The sequence below is a fragment of the Artibeus jamaicensis genome, unplaced genomic scaffold (genome assembly GCF_021234435.1).
Source record: "Artibeus jamaicensis isolate MK-2021 breed Jamaican fruit bat unplaced genomic scaffold, CSHL_Jam_final scaffold_461, whole genome shotgun sequence".
Classification (NCBI taxonomy): Eukaryota; Metazoa; Chordata; class Mammalia; order Chiroptera; family Phyllostomidae; genus Artibeus; species Artibeus jamaicensis.
In genome coordinates this window covers 9,633,339-9,651,929 of record NW_026522045.1, presented here as the reverse complement: position 1 = coordinate 9,651,929, position 18,591 = coordinate 9,633,339, and positions in this window count along the sequence as shown.

The following is an 18,591-nucleotide window of genomic DNA, read 5'->3' as shown; positions in this document are numbered from 1 at the left end:
TATAAAACATTAGTTAAAAAAAATCTTTGTGGAATCCAGGCAAAATATACCTTTGCTGTTTCTTTTTTGAAGTTTGAATTGCTTTTATGTTTTTATTAATTTTATTTAGTTATTTTTCAAGTACAGTTTTTTGTCTATTTCTCCCATCCCAGCCCCCCCCACCCTGTGCTCCCCACCTCCCTCCCATTTCCACCCCCCTTAGTTCTCATCCCTGTGTCCTTCATATTTGTTCCTCCAAATCCCTCCCCCTTTTTCCCCTTAACTTCCCTTCCCTCTCTCCTCTGGTCACTGTCCCCTTCTTCTCTATTTCAGTGTTTTTGTTTTTATTTTGCTTGCTTGTTTGTTTTGTTGTTTAGCTTCCTGTTAAAGGTGAGATCATATGGTATTTATCTTTCAACACCTGGCCTATTTCACTCAGCATAATGCTTTCCAGTTCCATCCATGTTGTTGCAAAGGGTAGTAGATCCTTCTTTCTCTCTGCTGCATAGAATTCCATTGTGTATATGTACCACAATTTTTTGATCCATTCATTTACTGATGGGCACCTAGGTTGCTTCCAACTCTTGGCTATTGTAAATTGTGCTGCTCTGAACATTGTGGTGCATAGGTTCTTTGAAATTGATGTTTTAGGATTCTTGGGATGTAATCCTAGCAGTGGAATTGCTGGGTCAAAAGGCAGGTCGATTTTTATTTTTCTGAGGAAATTCCATACTGTTTTTCATAATGGTTGTACCAGTCTGCAATCCCACCAACAGTGAACTAAGGACCCCTTTTCCCCACAACCTCTCCAACATTTGTTGTTTGTTGCTTTGTTTATGATAGCCATCCTGACTGGTGTAAAGTGGTATCTCACCTTTGCTATTTCTTATGCCACTTATAAAGAGGAAAATAATGAAGGCAGAGAAAGTTCCCTGTGTTTCTGTGTTCCCATTCTCCCTGAGCCTAGAATCCTGAAATTCACTTTATTTCTTTTCTTTTCATCTAAATGATGTTAGTTAATAACACTTAGAAAGTTTATAATGTTGTTTGCCTAAAGCACTTCTACACAATTTTCTCCTATCAATTAATAATTTTTATGAGCGAAACAAGTCAGGTATAATTGGTATGCAGACAAGTGGTTCTTAAATTTAAATGTGAAGCATAATCACCCAATACATTTGCTATAAAATGGATTCTTCCTGGACTTCTGGCCAAGATGGAAGTGTAGGTAGACAGACTTTGCCTCCTTGCAAAACCAAAAGAAGGATGACAACAAATTTACAAACAAAAAAACAACCAGAACTGACAGAAAATCAAACTATATGGAAGTCTGACAACCAAGGAGTTAAAGAAGAAACATTCATCCAGACTGGTAGGAGGAATGGAGACAAGCAGTGGTGTGGAGAGGACTCCTGGTAAGGCAGTGGCTGGAGGACAGGGGTGGGCAAGTTGGTGGCTGGTGGACCCTGCCAGGTGGTGGATTGCAGACTGGGCAGTCCCACATTCGAGTGCAGATAAACTGGGAGGAACAACTGGGGAGTGAGACAGACCTCACAAACCAGAGTTCAAGTGCTGGGAAATAATGCATCAAATCTCTCATTGAAAACACCAGTGAGGTTTGAGGCAGCAGTGGTAGAAACCCCCAGCCTCACAGGAGAGTTTATTGGAGAGACCAACAGGATTCTAGACATATACAAACCCACCAACCTGGGAATCAGCACAAGAATGGCCCAATTTGATTGTGGGTAGCAAGGGAAGTGACTGAAAATTGGCAGAGAGCAGAGCAAGCATCATTGTTCCCTCTCGAACTCCTCCCCCACATAAAGCATCACAACACAGATATTTGGGTTACCCTGCCCTGGTGAACACCTAAGACTCCACCCCTTACTACATAACAGGTGGGCTGAACCAAACAAAAAAAAGGCCCAAAGGAAAGAAGAGATCAAAGTTCCAGAAAAAATACAACTAAGCGACAAAAGATAGCCACCTCTCAGATGCACAGTTCAAAACACTGGTAATCAGGATGCTCACAGAATTGGTTGAATATAGCCACAAATTAGATGAAAAATATGAAGCCTATGCTAAGTGAAATAAAGGAAATTTTACATAGAACCAACAGAGATGGGAAGGAAACTAGGACTCAAATCAACTGTGTGGACCAGAAGGAAGAATGAAACATTCAACCAGAATAGAATGAAGAAACGAGAATTCAAAAAAATGAGGAGAGGCTTAGGAACCTCCAGAACATCTTTTAAATGTTCCAATATCCGAATCATAGGGGTACCAGAAGGAGAAGAGAAAGAGCAAGAAATTGAAAACTTATTTGAACAGATAATGAAGGAGAACTTCCCCAATCAGGCAAAGGAAATAGACTTCCAGGAAGTCCAGGAAGCTCAGAGAGTCCGAAAGAAGTTGGACCCAAGGAGAAACACACCAAGGCATATTATAATTACTTTACCCAAGATTAAAGATAAGGACAGAATCTTAAAAGCAGCAAGAGAAAAGAAGAAAAGAAGACAGTTACCTACAAAGGAGTACCCATAAGACTCTCAGCTGATTACTCAAAAGAAACCTTGCAAGCAAGATGGGGCTGGAAAGAAGTATTCCAAGGCATAAAAGGCTAGGACCTACATCCAAGATGACTCTATCCAGAAAAGCTCTGATTTAGAATGGAAGGGCAGATAAAGTGCTTCTCAGATAAGGTCAAGTTCGAGGAGTTCATCATCACCAAGCCCTTATTATATGAAATGTTAAAGGGATTTATCTAAGAAAAAGAAGATAAAAATATGAACAGTAAAATGACAACAAACTCACAGTTATTAACAACTGAAACTAAAACAAAAATTAAAGCAAAACGAACTAATCAAACAACTAGAACAGGAACAGAATCACAGAAATGGAGATCACATGGAGGGTTAAGTGTGAGGGAGTGGGTGTGAGGGGGGAAATTTACACAGAATAAGTAGCATAAATGGTAGGTAGAAGATAGACAGGGGAAAGTTAAGAATAGTATAGGAAATGTAGAAGCCAAAGAACTTATATATATTACCCATGAATATGAACTAAAGGAGGGGAATGTGGGTCAGAGGGGGTGCGCAGGATGGAGGGAAGTAACGGGGGGGAGTGGGATAACTGTAATAGCATAATCAAAACATATTTAAACAATTTTAAAGCGAATTATTCCCAAACCCAAGCCAAATGATTTGTTAGACCCAGAATTTTACCTAATAGTCTGCATTTTAACAAGCTTCCCCCTGTAATTCTGATACTGATTGTCCAGAAATCATCCCTTAAGAAGAGCTAATATGGATTTTGAATTGGGTGTCTAAGCAGCATAGTGGCCTGATCAAATAATACTAGGTATCATTCTTTGAGTGCTACTGTTTGCCAGTCTCTGATCTGTTCTAAGAGACTTTCTGAAAAGCTATTCTTATTTAATTTAAACTTTCCAGTAGGTTATGAAGAAGGTAGTATTATAATCCCCCATTTTGTAGTTGAGATAACTGAAACTAAGAGAGGATACATAATTTTCCCAGAGTCACACAGCTAATAAGTGGTAGAGCTACTCAACATATTCTGAATCTGACTGAAGACCCCTCTCTTTGCCTTTACTCCCAAACTACTTGCCTTCCACAGAGCTTTTCTCATTTATAGACTCTAGATCTTTGGCATATTGAATGTGCACTTACATCTCCAGTCCTAATCAGAATTATGATCTATTGCTCTTAAAGGTGTTTTATTGCAGGTTACAAGGGGAAAAGCTTTGCCTTCCTGCTGTTCTTTGGTCTGCATTTGTTGAAACAACAGGCCCTAGGGAAAGAGGCCCTTTCTTAGGAGAAAGAAAATGTTATTTCTGCCCTCCTCACATACCACATTAATTATCAGCTACAAAAGAAACTGCTGAAACTTCTGCCCTACTTGTCCCATCTTCTCCAAAGCAGGAAGCAGCATAGCAAGGGAAAAATTTTGTTCTGACAGTCAGTGCTCTCTTACATATAATATCTTGGAACAAAGGTTTAGCACACTGGGTAGGAGTCCTGTAATAAGACATCCACCAATAGGTAGAATGTTTATAGAAAGTACATTGGGATGTACAAAGAGGAATTATTATCTTGACTGTAATATTGAGTGTTTTTATGCTTGGCTTTTCCTGTACACTTAATATTAGAAGGTCATAGAGAGGTCCTCCATTAACCTGATGTGAATAGATAAATTACTCTGCATAAAGCTATCTACTTGCAGCAGAAAATGAAATTGACTGCTCATCACTGGGTAGCACATGTAGCTAGATAATAGATCTCTTTATTATGCCCACCTCCGGCTTCTACTTCTCCTGCTTCAAAACATTGTCCTGGCAAACAATAATCTGGACAATTAAGTATTATACCTAGAAACAAAAGCCAAGAATGATTCTTCAGAGGTTATTAGACTTCTGCCAGGTAGGATCTAAGATAAACATGGCAAATAGTAGTTGCCTGTCTATGCCATGCATGGAAGTGGCTGCCTAGAAATGAGTAGAATTGTGAGGCTGCACATGAGTACTGCAGGAAAGAGAACCAGAGTAGATTAGTGATGTCTGCCATAGATATGAAATTACATATTCATGGCTGGTTTTATTTTTGTCACTCTTGCTTTAAGCTACTAGTTCCTTAACCTGATTGCATACAAATTACTGGGAGCTTTAAAAAATACTCTTACCAGGGTCCTCCCCAGACCAATTAAATTAGATTCTCTGCAGGTGAGATCCACACATCTGAGCATCCAGGGTTGAGAGCCACTGGCTCTGTACCACCACAAACATATAAATGATTTAACTCAGTAGTTCTCAAATGAACTTCCTCCAACAAGGACCTGCCAGGCTGGCCGTATAAGAATGATCTGTGGAGCTTATAAAATTGTGGATCCCTGGGACCAACTCTTAAATTTTTTCATTTGGAAACATGGAAATAGGTCCTGAGAATTCTTTTAAACCTCATGTGAACCACTGACCTAAGCTATTCTTGATACCTCAGATTAATGACATCTTTGAGCAGAACCTTGTATTCTTGAGCAGTGGTTTTCAACTCTGACTGCATATCAGAGTTTCCTGGGAAACGTTTTAAAAACACCAGTGCCTGGGGCCAACTCCAGATCTATTAAATCAGACTCTCTCAGGTAGAACATCGATGATTCTAATGTGAAGTTTAAACTGAGAATCAGGAGGGAGGAGGGAAGATGGCGTCGGAGTAAGAGGGAGCGGATTCTAGCTCCCGCACTCGTGGGTGAAAATCCTGGCAGATCTATAGAAAAGCAGCGCACTAATCCATCAGTTATCCAGCATTTGTGAAATTGAAAGAACAGAGACTCTGTTGGACGCTGAAACACCAGAAAGCGGCAGGTCAGTGGGGCTTTGGGGTCCAGAGTAAAGACAAAGAAGCGGCGGGGGCTGGCGCCCCAGGCCAGGTGGCCCGGGTGCTGCATCTACAGCCGGGGTCCAGAACCATCGGTCTGAGACCAACACCAGAGAGGTCTACCACAGGAGCTTGGCCACCCAGCGGCTCCAGTGGCCACCAGCGTGGGCCAGCAGCTCCCCTTCATCCTGTATAAGCAAAACTGGATAACACCAGGCAGAGACCCGTTTGCTTGCCGGCTTGCATTTTTGGGGAGGGGTACAAAGACACAGGGCCCGGTTCAACTGCAGACTCTGGGATTGCAAGCCTGGGAGGAATCCAGAGGCGCATTAGCCTCACGGGTTTGGTTGGGGACTGAGCAGGAATGAGAGACAGGATGTCCGGAAAGTTTTGTTTTGTTTTGTTTTATTGAAAGTGGACTGAGGTGTTCTCCTGCCAAGGCAGATTGGCTTGTTTCCTATCCGACCTTGCAGGGAGCCAAGGGGAAAGTGGAGGCTTTTGGGGACTAGCCACACGAATGGGAAGCGCCCTGCCGGTTACTCCGGGTCCCAGAAGGTCTGTTGGAAGCGGAGGCCTCTGAGCCAACACCAGGGGACCGGGAAGCCCGCTGCCGGTTGCGCCAGTCCCAGAAGGACGAGTTCGCGGGCACAGAGAGTTTGGAGAGGCGCCGCAGGACAAGGACGCTCCCTGACGGTTTCCTGCTTGCACCCATAGCTGGACTCTGGCGCGCACTGGCGCAGGGTTCTTTGAGCCGGGGCTACTGGTCCTAGAAGCGCCAGACGGTTTCCCATGCGAGCGGGGGCGCAGAGAACTCTAGGCTGAAGCCACTAGGGTCGGGAAGTGCCCGGGCCGGCGTGGACCTGCGCGGACCCGGGAAGTGCGCGGACCCGGGAAGTGCCCGGGCCGGCGCGGACCTGCGCGGACCCGGGAAGTGCGCGGACCCGGGAAGTGCCCGGGGCCGGCGCGGTCCCGGGAGGCGCTGGTTGCACAGTCCCGGACAGCCCGGGAGTGCGCCCGGCAAGTGCGCAGGCACCCACACCCCAATCCGGTAGCCTGGCCAGTGCACGCGGCGGGTGCACAGGCGCCCACACCCCAAGCTGGTAGCCCGGCTGATGCGCGCACTTGCGCCGGCATCCCAGCACACAGGGAGATCCTGCTACAACCGGTTCGGCTAGTTTGAAGCCAACAAGAGACATTCCTTTTTCTGAGGCTGTGTTTGAGAGATTATTTTGGTGCTTTCTTTTCTTTTTTTTTTTTTAATTCTTTCTTTTTTTATTTACCCTTCTCCCCTCTCCATTCCTTTTCTTTATCTTTTTGCTTTTTTAAAGTAATCTGTTATTTCTTTTAAACTTTATTACTGTTTCATCTTTCCATACTTTTGTCCTCTTTTCCCGGATTTTCTGTTTTATTTCTTTTTCTTTTCTTTCTAAACTTACTGCTATTTATTCCATTCCCCTACCATTTTTTCTCTCTTCCTTTTATTTCTTTCCTTATCATTTCTTTTACCCACAAGAGTCACAATCAACTTGAAAATATAAAAAGACCAGAGCTGGACCCATAGAAGAGGCCTCCCAATAGTAGAATCAGAGAGACAAATTGCACATTGTTGTAGGAGAGAAGCCACAAGTTGCGGCATATTTGAGTAGGTGGAAGCAGAGAACAACAGGATAACCAAAAGAGGCTGCACCATTGAAATTCACAGGCATTCCACCACAAGTTCATACCATAAACCCAGGGTGTCAAAACAGATTAATCTAAGAAGCTGAGGCTAACAAGAAGAGTCTCACAAACAATGGGAAGACAAAGAAACAATCCCCAAATGAAAGGAAAGGAGGAATCCTCAGAAAGAATGTTAGATGAAACAGAGGCAAGTCAACTATCAGATACTGAATTCAAAGCACTGGTGGTCAGGAAGTTCAAAGAGCTCACAATCAGCTACCAGAAACTACAGGGAAGTTACAATGATCTCACTGTGAACTATATCAACATGAAAAAGGAAATGGAAATTATTAGCAAGGGCCAAGAGGAAATGAAGAATACAATTTCTGAATTAAAAAACACAGTGGAAAGCATTAAAAATAGGGTGGATGAAACAGAAGATCGGATTAGTGAATTGGAGGACAAAGTAGAAAGCATCTCACAGAAAGAACAGGAAAGGGAAAAGAGGCTCAGAAAGAATGAAGAGAGATTAAGAGAAATGCAAGACAATATGAAACGTAATAATATCCGAATAATAGGAATACCAGAAGGAGAAGAAGAAGAACAAGGGATAGAAAACATATTTGAAAGAGTAAAGAGAGAAAATTTCCCTAATTTGACAAAAGAAAAAGTCACACAAATCCAGGAATCTCACAGAGTCCCATTCAAGAGGAACCCAAAGAGGCCCACTTCAAGACACATCATCATTAAAATGGCAAACTTCCAAGACAAAGAGAGAATCTTAAAGGCAGCAAGGGAGAAAAAAGAAATAACATACAAGGGCATCCCAATAAGGTTAGCCACTGACTTCTCAATGGAAACACTCCAAGCAAGAAGAGATTGGCAAGAAATATTCCAAGTAATGAGAACCAGAGGCCTACAACCAAGGCTACTTTACCCAGCAAGGCTCTCAATCAAGATAGAAGGCCAAATAAAGAGCTTCCAAGACAAAAGAAGTCTAAAAGAATTTGCTGCCACCAAGCCAGCTCTACAAGAAATACTAAAAGGTCTGCTCTAAGGAAAGGAAGGAAAAGAGACAGACAGAGAGGAACACAGATACAAAAATGGCAATGAATAAGTACCTATCAATAATAACCTTAAATGTAAATGGATTAAATGCTCCAATCAAAAGACACAGAATAGCGTCATGGATAAGAAAGTATGACCCACACATATGCTGCCTACAAGAGACCCACCTCAGGACAAAAGACCATCACAGACTAAAAATCAAAGGCTGGAAACAAATTTTCCAAGCAAACGGACAAGAAAAAAAGCCGGGGTAGCAATTCTCATATCAGACAAAATAGACTTCAAAAAAAGAGCCATTAAGAGTGACCCAGAAGGTCACTTCATAATACTCAAGGGAAAAATCCACCAAGAAGACATTAACATCATAAATATATATGCACCCAACATAGGAGCACCAAAATATATAAGGAAAATCTTAGAGGAATTCAAGAAAGATATAGACAGCAACACAATTATAGTGGGGGATTTTAACACCCCACTATCAAAAATGGACAGATCTTCCAAACAAAATATCAACGAAGACATTGTGGCATTAAACAACACCCTTGATGAAATGGACCTAACTGATATATACAGAGCTCTTCACCCCAAAGAAGCTAAATACACATTCTTTTCAAATGCACATGGAACATTCTCAAAGATAGATCACATGATAGGGCACAAAACAAGCCTCAACAAATTCAAGAATATTGAAATCATACCAAGCATTTTCTCTGACCATAAGGGACTGAAACTGGAAACCAACCCCAAAGGAAAAAACCCAAAACACCCAAAATCATGGAGACTGAACAGTATGCTATTAAACAATGAATGGATCAAGATGAAATTAGGGAAGAAATCAAAACGTTTCTGGAAACAAATGAAAACGATCTCACAACAACCCAAAACTTATGGGATACAGCCAAGGCAGTCCTGAGAGGGAAGTTTATAGCAATACAGGCCTACCTTAAGAAAACAGAAACATTTCAAACAAATGAACTTACTCTACGCCTGCAAGAACTCGAGGAACAACAACAAAAACAGCCCAAAGCAAGTAGAAGGAAGGAAATAACTAAGATCAGAGCAGAACTAAATGACATAGAGACTAAAAGTACAATTCTAAAGATCAATGAATCCAGGAGTTGGTTCTTTGAAAAAATAAACAAAATAGACAAGCCTTTAAGTAGGCTCATCAAGAAAAGAAGGGAACGGACACAAATAAACACAATCAGAAATGAAAGAGGAGAGATTACAACTGATACCACAGAAATAGAGAGGATTGTAAGAAATTACTATGAAGAACTGTATGCCAAGAAATTTGAGAACCTAGGGGAAATGGACACATTTCTAGAAAAATATAATCTCCCAAAACTCAATGAAAAAGAAGTAGAACAGCTGAATAGACCAATAACAGCAAAAGAAATTGAAGCAGTAATCAAAAAACTCCCATCACACAAAAGCCCTGGACCAGATGGATTCACAGGAGAATTCTACAAAGAATTTAAAGAAGACCTAACCCCCATTCTTCACAGACTATTCCAAAAAATACAAAAGGATGGAAAACTCCCTAACTCCTTTTATGAAGCCAGCATCATCCTAATTCCAAAACCAGATAGAGATACAACAAAGAAAGAAAACTACAGGCCAATATCGCTGATGAACATAGACGCTAAAATCCTCAACAAAATATTAGCAAATCGCATCCAACAATATATCCAAAAGATTATACACCCTGACCAAGTGGGATTCATCCCAGGGATGCAAGGATGGTTCAACATTCGCAAAACAGTAAATGTAATTCATCACATAAACAAAAGCAAAGACAAAAACCACATGATCATATCAATAGACGCAGAAAAAGCTTTCGATAAGGTACAACACCCATTTATGATAAAAACACTCAGCAAAATGGGAATAGAGGGAACATTCCTCAATATAATAAAGGCCATTTATAAGAAACCTACAGCCAATATCATACTCAATGGACAAAAACTAAAAGCTTTTCCACTAAGATCAGGAACAAGACAAGGATGTCCACTTTCACCACTCCTATTCAATATAGTATTAGAAGTTTTGGCCACAGCGATCAGGCAAGAAAAGGAAATAAAAGGCATCCAAATAGGAAAGGAGGAAACAAAATTGTCACTGTTTGCAGATGACATGATAGTGTACATGGAAAATCCTATAGACTCTACCCAAAAACTGCTCAAACTAATTAATGAGTTTGCCAAAACAGCAGGATACAAAGTCAATATCCAGAAATCAAAGGCATTTTTGTATACAAACAATGAATCAGCAGAAGCAGAATTCAAGGAAAAAATCCCATTCGATATAGCAAAAAGAAAAATAAAATATCTGGGAATAAACCTAACCAAAGAGGTAAAAGACCTGTATGCAGAAAACTACACAGCACTGAAGAACGAAATCAAGGAAGACACAAACAAATGGAAACATATACCTTGTTCATGGATTGGAAGAATTAACATCATCAAAATGTCCATACTACCCAAAGCAATATACAGATTCAATGCAATACCTATTAAAGTACCAATGGCGTATTTCACAGACATAGAACAAACACTTCAAAAATTTATATGGAATCATAAACGAGCCCGAATAGCAGCTGCTCTTTTGAGAAAGAAGAACAAAGTAGGAGGGATCACAATACCTGATATCAAACTGTATTACAAGGCCACTGTAATCAAAACAGCCTGGTACTGGCACAAAAACAGGCACATAAACCAATGGAACAGAACAGAGAGCCCAGAAATCAACCCAACCCTCTACAGTCAATTAATATTCGACAAAGGGGGCAGTAACATAAAATGGAGTAAAGATAGCCTCTTCAACAAATGGTGTTGGGAGAACTGGACAGCTACAGACAAAAAAATGAAACTTGAGCACCAACTTACACCATACACCAAAATAAATTCAAGGTGGATAAAAGACTTAAATATAAGCCATGACACCATTAAAGTCCTAGAGGAGAACATTGGCAAGAAAATCTCAGATATTCCACGCAGCAACATTTTTACTGATATGTCCCCTAGAGCAAGGAATATAAAGGAAAGAATAAACAAATGGGATCTCATCAAAATAAAAAAGCTTCTGCATGGCTAAAGAAAACAGTATTAAATTAAAAAGACAACCAACTGTATGGGAAAACATATTTGCCAATGATACCTCAGACAAAGGTTTAATCTCCAAAATATACAAAGAACTTACATGACTCCACTCTAAGAAGACACCCAACCCAATTAAAAAATGGGAAAAGGACTTGAACAAACACTTCTCCAAGGAGGACATACAGAACATTCAGAGACACATGAAGAGATGCTCAATATCGTTAGCTATCAGAGAGATGCAAATTAAAACCACAATGAGATACCACTTTACACCAGTCAGGATGGCTATCATAAACAAAGCAACAAACAACAAATGTTGGAGAGGTTGTGGGGAAAAGGGGTCCTTAGTTCACTGTTGGTGGGATTGTAGACTGGTACAACCATTATGGAAAACAGTATGGAATTTTCTCAGAAAAATAAAAATTGACCTGCCTTTTGACCCAGCAATTCCACTGCTAGGATTATACCCCAAGAATCCTAAAACATCAATTTCAAAGAACCTATGCACCACAATGTTCATAGCAGCACAATTTACAATAGCCAAGAGTTGGAAGCAACCTAGGTGCCCATCAGTAAATGAATGGATCCAAAAATTGTGGTACATATACACCATGGAATTTTATGCAGCAGAGAGAAAGAAGGAGCTACTACCTTTTGCAACAACATGGATGGAACTGGAAAAGCATTATGCTGAGTGAAATAGGCCAGGCATTGAAGGACAAATACCATATGATCTCACCTTTGACAGGAAGCTAAAGAATAAAACAAACAAGCAAACAGAATAAAAACAAAGACGCTGAAATAGAGAACAAGTGGGCAGCGACCAGAGGGAAGAGGGAAGGGAACTTAAGGGGAAAAAGGGGGAGGGATTTTGAGGAACAAGTATGAAAGACACAGAGTTGAGGACTGGGGGTGGGGGGGGAATGGGAGGGAGGGGGGAGACCGGGCGGGGGGGGAAGGGAAAAAAAATGTACTTGAAAAGTAACTAAATAAAAAACAAAAAACAAAAAAAACAAAAAAAAATAAACTGAGAATCACTGTTCTGTGAAGTGTAATGCAGAAATCTCATTTGAGAACTTCATCTGGTGTATTTCATTTCTCTCTTCCTTTGGATTTCCTATGGATTTAGTCCCTGACTTCGTCTAGCATTTCAGCTTGATGTTAAGTAGTGAGAGTGCTTCTGTTTCCCAAATCTTGTTTACCCACTAGAGTCTATCATTTATGATGGTTGTGCTGTTCTTATTAGTCCTCCTGAAATTAGTAAATATTGGCTGTAGTCACTCACTCATTTTTTCAAACAAGTAGCTACTGAATGTGTCAGAGTCTTTATAAAATGTAGAATCCAAAATCCTCTACCTCTACAAAAAAAGGTTTTTGATGACTGTTTAAAATTTTTTTAGATAATCAAATGAAAAATAGGGCAATTGGTATTTTTAAGAGACAGAGTCTTTGTAAAGATAAACTTTGTATTTAAAGCTAGAGGTCTGTAAGTCTCCTCACTGTGAATTAATATGAGCAAATAGTTTAACTACCTATCCATGACTGACTTTTGTGGAAGAGAAAGCTTTTATCTACCCTCTTGTGGCCCCTGGTTGAGCCTGAAAGTTAAAGTGACAGATTAACAGGGGTAAAGTATACAAATATACTTAATATAAGTTTTACATGACAAGGGAGCCTTCAGAAGGAAATTAAGATCTGAAGAAGTTATAAGACTTTTATATTTTTATGACAGGTTAAAAAATATGAGGTACATGTAGTAGACTAGGGGAAATTTAGCAAGGCTCTTTTTTTCATATTCTTCCTGGAATTCCTTGGTCTTCAGAGAAAAAGATGTTCCTTTCCTTCAGGTGTAGGGAGGACACCTCTCACAGGAGGGTTTTATGACCTGTTTCAGAGAATAAGAGTGGGAGAAAGTCAGAGTGACCTTTCTTGCTTCTGTTGTCTTCTCAAACTTCTTCAGCATAAAATATTGACTATGCCAAGGTGTTGTATTTGGGGGTAACATGTCCTGAACCCTATAACCTTGCTAGTCCCTTTTGAAGCAAATGGAAGAGATATGATTCCTTTTTTAATATTTTATTTTAGTGTTGTTCAAATACAGTTGTCTGCATTGATTTCTTTCTTTTAGAAGTTTTGCCTTTATTTCTCTACCTTACATTAGTTGGATAATACATCCAGACAATTACAGTCAACCTTGCAAGATGGTCACACCAGAAATGGTGATTTTTTCAGAGCCTAACAAGACTCCCCTTCATCCTCAAAATGCTCTTTAAAAAATTACATGTATTTTCTAGCCCTGGCTGGTGTATCTCAGTGGATTGAGCATGGGCCTGTGAACCAAAAGATCGCAGTTCGATTCCCCATCAGGGCACATGCCTGGGTTGCAGGCCAGTTTCCAGCAGGGGCCAGTTTTCAGCAGGGGATACACCAGAAGCAACCATACATTGATATTTCTCTCCTTCCCTTCCCCTCTAAAGATAAATAAATCAATCAATAATTTTTTTTTAAAAATTACATCTATTTTCTAACTTAAGATCAAATTTCCATCAATTGTGATTAATGTATTTGATTTTAAATTTCCCTCTTGGGATATTTCTGTCTTTATTCTTTTTTTTTCAAATGGGTTTCCAATTTCTTGCTCTCTCTCTCCTTTTTCTCACACCCCCATTATGTGAATGTTTTTATGCTTGAAGTTGTCCTAGAGGCTCCTTACACTATCCTCATTTTTTATTCTTTGTTGTTGTTGTTGTTGTTCTGATTGGTTGTTTTTTCTTGCTTTCTTATATTCTAAATAGCTGGTTTGATTCTTGGCTTCATCCACTCTACTCAACAGTAGAGTAAATTGTACAGTAAACAATTCCCTGTAAATTCTTCTTTATATCAATAAGTGTATCCTTCATTTCTGACTGGAAATTTTCTTAACTTTGTGAAGGAAATAGACATGCAAGTCCAGGAAATACAGAGAGTCCCAGACAAAATGAACCCAAAGAGGTCCACGCCATGACACATCATAATTAAAATGTCAAATATTAAAGACAAACAGAGAATCTTAAATCAGTTAGAGAAAAAGCAGTTAGTTACCTACAAGGGAACTCCCATGGGACTGTCAGCTGATTTCTCAAAAGAAACATGTCAGACTACAAGAGATTGGTAAGAAATATTTAAAGCGATGAAGAGAAGGGACCTACCACCAGGATTACTCTATCTAGCAAAGCTATCATTTAGAATTGAAGGCCAGTCAAAGAGCTTCCCAAGCTCATCATCACCAAATCAGCATTATATGAAATGTTAAAGGGTCTTCTTTAAGAAGAAGATCAAAAAGATGAACAATAAAATGGCAATAAATATGTATCTATCAACAATTGAATATAAAAAAAACAAAATAAACAAACAAGCAGAACAGAAACATAATCATAGATACAGAGAACATTTTGATGGCTGCCAGTTGGGAAGATGAGCAAAAAAGGTGAAAGTATTAAGTACAAATTGGGTGTTACAGAATGGTCACAGGGATGTGAAGGACAGCATAAGGAATATAGTAGTCAAAGAACATATATGCACAACCCATCAATGTGAACAATAGTGTGGTGATTGCTTGAGGGAGTGGGGGTCTGGGTAGAGGCGGGCAAAGGGGCAAAAACTGGGACAACTTTAAAAATATAAACAATAAAATATACTTTAAAAGAAAAGAAAATAAAAATTTATATTTGCAATCTTTGTTTCTTTAAATATAAACAGAACTTACACATTAATTTCCCAATGCATACAATACTGTCAGGAAGGAAGAGCCATGACTATCTCGGTGGAGAAATGACATGAAAGAGAAAGGTAAATAGGCTCTCACAAAGAGACCCTGAGGCTTAGAGGACTAACTCCTTTTAATAGAAATTGGCTCTTCTTCGCACTTCCCATTTCAGAGCTTCCTTGCAGAGGTAACCTGTTTTGAAAAGCAATGTGTGTCCTTTGAGAAGTAATGAACTCAGGCATAGATATCTCTGTAGCACCAAAGTCTGGTTTGGGGTAGTTGAAGGAATGTTAGCTAATGAAAATGTACCATCCTAGAAGTGCCATGGGAGGTTCTGGGTCCACTCTTGGATGCATCCAAACATATCCCAACTGCCAAACCTCTGGAAGACAGCCTAATCATTCCTGTAAACAAGTATATTTCTTTTCTCCCACCCATAGAAAACAGGACCCAAAAAACTCCTTGCTGATGCAATGTCTCCATTCATGTGCTCTGAGAATAGACCACTGTGTTCTTACCAAAGAGCTGGGTAGCCAATGAATGATTTCTTCCTATACATTTACAATCAGCTTGGAGTATCCTTGATGTGTTTACACTGAAGAAAGCCTGGATTAACATCGTGTCAGGGGATTTTTTCATTTTAGTTGTAAATGCCCAGAATAAACCGCCTCCTTTGGGGCCCAGATGTATAACTTTGGTTAAATTTTATACATCAATTGGAATGTTTACTCTTATTTCTGGAGCTAGGTATTACATAATTTCATACTCCTCAACCACCTCCAATCTCATTCACTATTCTCCTGATGTTTTCTCTCTGAAACATAAGTGGCAGAGGGAAGATGATGGTAACATCTGGCTACCTGACTACAGTTAATATTGGTGGGAGTTTACCCTGAACTAGTAGAGTAACTAGTAAAATACTCTAAGTACATTACCAGGATCATGGAATGAACAGGGGTCTCAGAATCAGGAAACCTGGATTCTAGCCCCAACTCTGCTACAAATTAGCTGTGTGACCTTCTCTGGGCTTCAGTTTCCTCATCTATAATACAAAGGATATTAATTTAAATTTTTAAAACTTCTTCCAGATCTGAATCTTCATGGAACCATTCTATAAATCACTCCAATTGTACTATTTATGCTCTCTGGATCAGTACAATCCAAAAGAACTTTTTATAATGATGGAAAAGTTCTGTATCTGTGGTGTCCATAAGATGGCCTCTAGCCACATGTAACTATGAGTTTTTTCCTTTTAAAGATGGGATGTCAGCTTTATTTTTGCTTTTTTAAAAGTTTTTATTTGCTTATTTTTGGAGAGAGGGGAAGGGAAGGAGAAAGAGAGACAGAGAAATATCAATGTGTGGTTGCCTCTTGCACATCGCCTACTGGGGACCTGGCCCGCAACCCAGGCATGTGCCCTGACTGAGAATCAAACTGGCAACCATTTGGTTCACAGCTCGTGCTCAATCCACTAAGGCACACCAGTCATGGCTTAACTATGAGCTTTTGAAGTGTGGTTATTGTGGCTGAGAAACTGAATTTTAAATTTTATTTTATTAATTTAAATATAACAATCACATGTAATTAGTAGCTACCATATAAGGCAGTACAATGGTAGATGATTCACCAACGGTATTGGTTAGTCCCTTACAGAAGGCTGTTATTTTTACCACTGATGATTTCTAATTTGGAGAAGATTAAAGAAGAATTTGGTAAATGATGCTCTGTAGCAATGGTCTTTCTCTGATGTGGAAGGTAGAATACAATTAAATATTCTTAGATGTATTGAGGTTTTCAAAATGCCCAACCCCTGAGTTCTTATTAGTTCCACTAAAAAGTAGAAGGGGTGGCAAGCCATTAAACTAATTTTCTCTCTTTTTCTGTCTGACATGTTAATATGCTTTTAGCAGCACTATGGTAAGCTGGGAAAACAATATCACTATATGGCATTCTAAGATATACTCAACAGACCTGGCTGGTGTGGCTCAGTGGATTGAGTGCCAGCCTGTGAAACAAGAGCTCACTGTTTCAATCCATGGGCAGAGCACATGCCTGGGTTGCTGGCCAGGTCCCCAAATGGTGGCAAATGAGAAGTAGCCTATCCATGTACCTCATGCAAACTGATGTTTCTCTCCCTCTCTTTCTCTCTCCCTTCTCCTCTCTCTAAGAGTAAATAATTAACATACACACACAGCAGATTGCAATCAACTTCCATCATTCCACATTAATTTAACATTTTTCATACAAAAAGTGTGTTTAATTTATTTGCAAAATTTCTCTTTGTCACTTAATAATTTATCAATCTTTATCCCATTGTACTGACTGCAGAGGCTTATTAATCTGTCTGAATTAGAAACAGTGACAGGGCTTCATTATACAATACAACCTGTTGAGTTGAGAAGTAGCTATGGCTATTTCTAGATTTGCCTTTTCTGCTTCCAACTGTACAGTACTTGTTTTTATATGGTAAATACTTTTATTATTTAGTTATTACCACTTCTAATGGTAATAACCAAATAACAATAAGCATTTATTAGCCAAGGCTTTCTTAGAGAACCATAGTTCTTAGAGAGCATGTAACACTCATGAGAAGCTTTGGGAATATTTGAAAAAATACTAAACTCCAGTTCCATGATTACAATGGAGTCTTCTAACTAATATGATCCAGTTGCCCAAATGGTATTATCTAGGTCTGGGATGGTGAATTCATGGCATGAAAGCTATCATTCTCTATCTGTTCCTTTGTCTTTGGCATTCTTTCCTACTGAGCTTAGACCTAACCTCAGAACTCTCAACACATTGGTCTAGGCAGCCAGCATCAAACAATTAAGGCAACTAACTGAAAACATTTAAGATAAAATTTATTTCCCCTCTCTAATTTTTACCATATGCAAACGATGAATTTGTAAGAAACAATAACACAGTAAATATATATAGCTCTAGTGCTGAAAGGAACCCTAAAGAGCATTCAATCTAATCCCCTTATTTTAAAGATGAAAAGACTGAGGCTGAAAGAAGAGAGGGGAGTTACACAGTGTTACAAAGTCAGCTGTTGTCAAAAATGAAACTCCATTCCAGCCTCCTGACTCAGCAAGACACTGCCTCCAGCCCATTATGTGGTAATTGTACGTTGGATGTTTGGTGCACAGTCATCATCACTCTTGAGTTTACTGAAAATGATGTCTACTTGCCTGGATTAGCCTGGTTATTAAACAGGGTTAATTTATTGGTTTGTGGGATAGCTATATCCAATCAGATTATATGATATATTTTCCAATGAGTTGGGCTTGTATGTTTTCCACACATCTGTGGCCAGTTCCACCTGAATGGAAGGAAAAATCGCAGTCCATTAATGAAATGACCAGTTCTACCTTAGCAGAGCCTGCTGGAATGTGTAGTACTGATTAACAAGTACCACCTTTATTGTAATCACTAGCGAAATGCCATTGTTAATGTATTGCTCTTTACCTAATAATTTTCTCTTCTTATTTATAGTCCATAGCTTCAACAGGAATTGTTCCTATTCTAAAACTGTATATTAGCCCTAATAATACTAGTGTTATTGACAGGCAATATCTAAGACTTGAACTCTCACAGATTCAGTAGAGAGGATAGAAGTTCACTATTCTAATAAAAAGCAACAGCA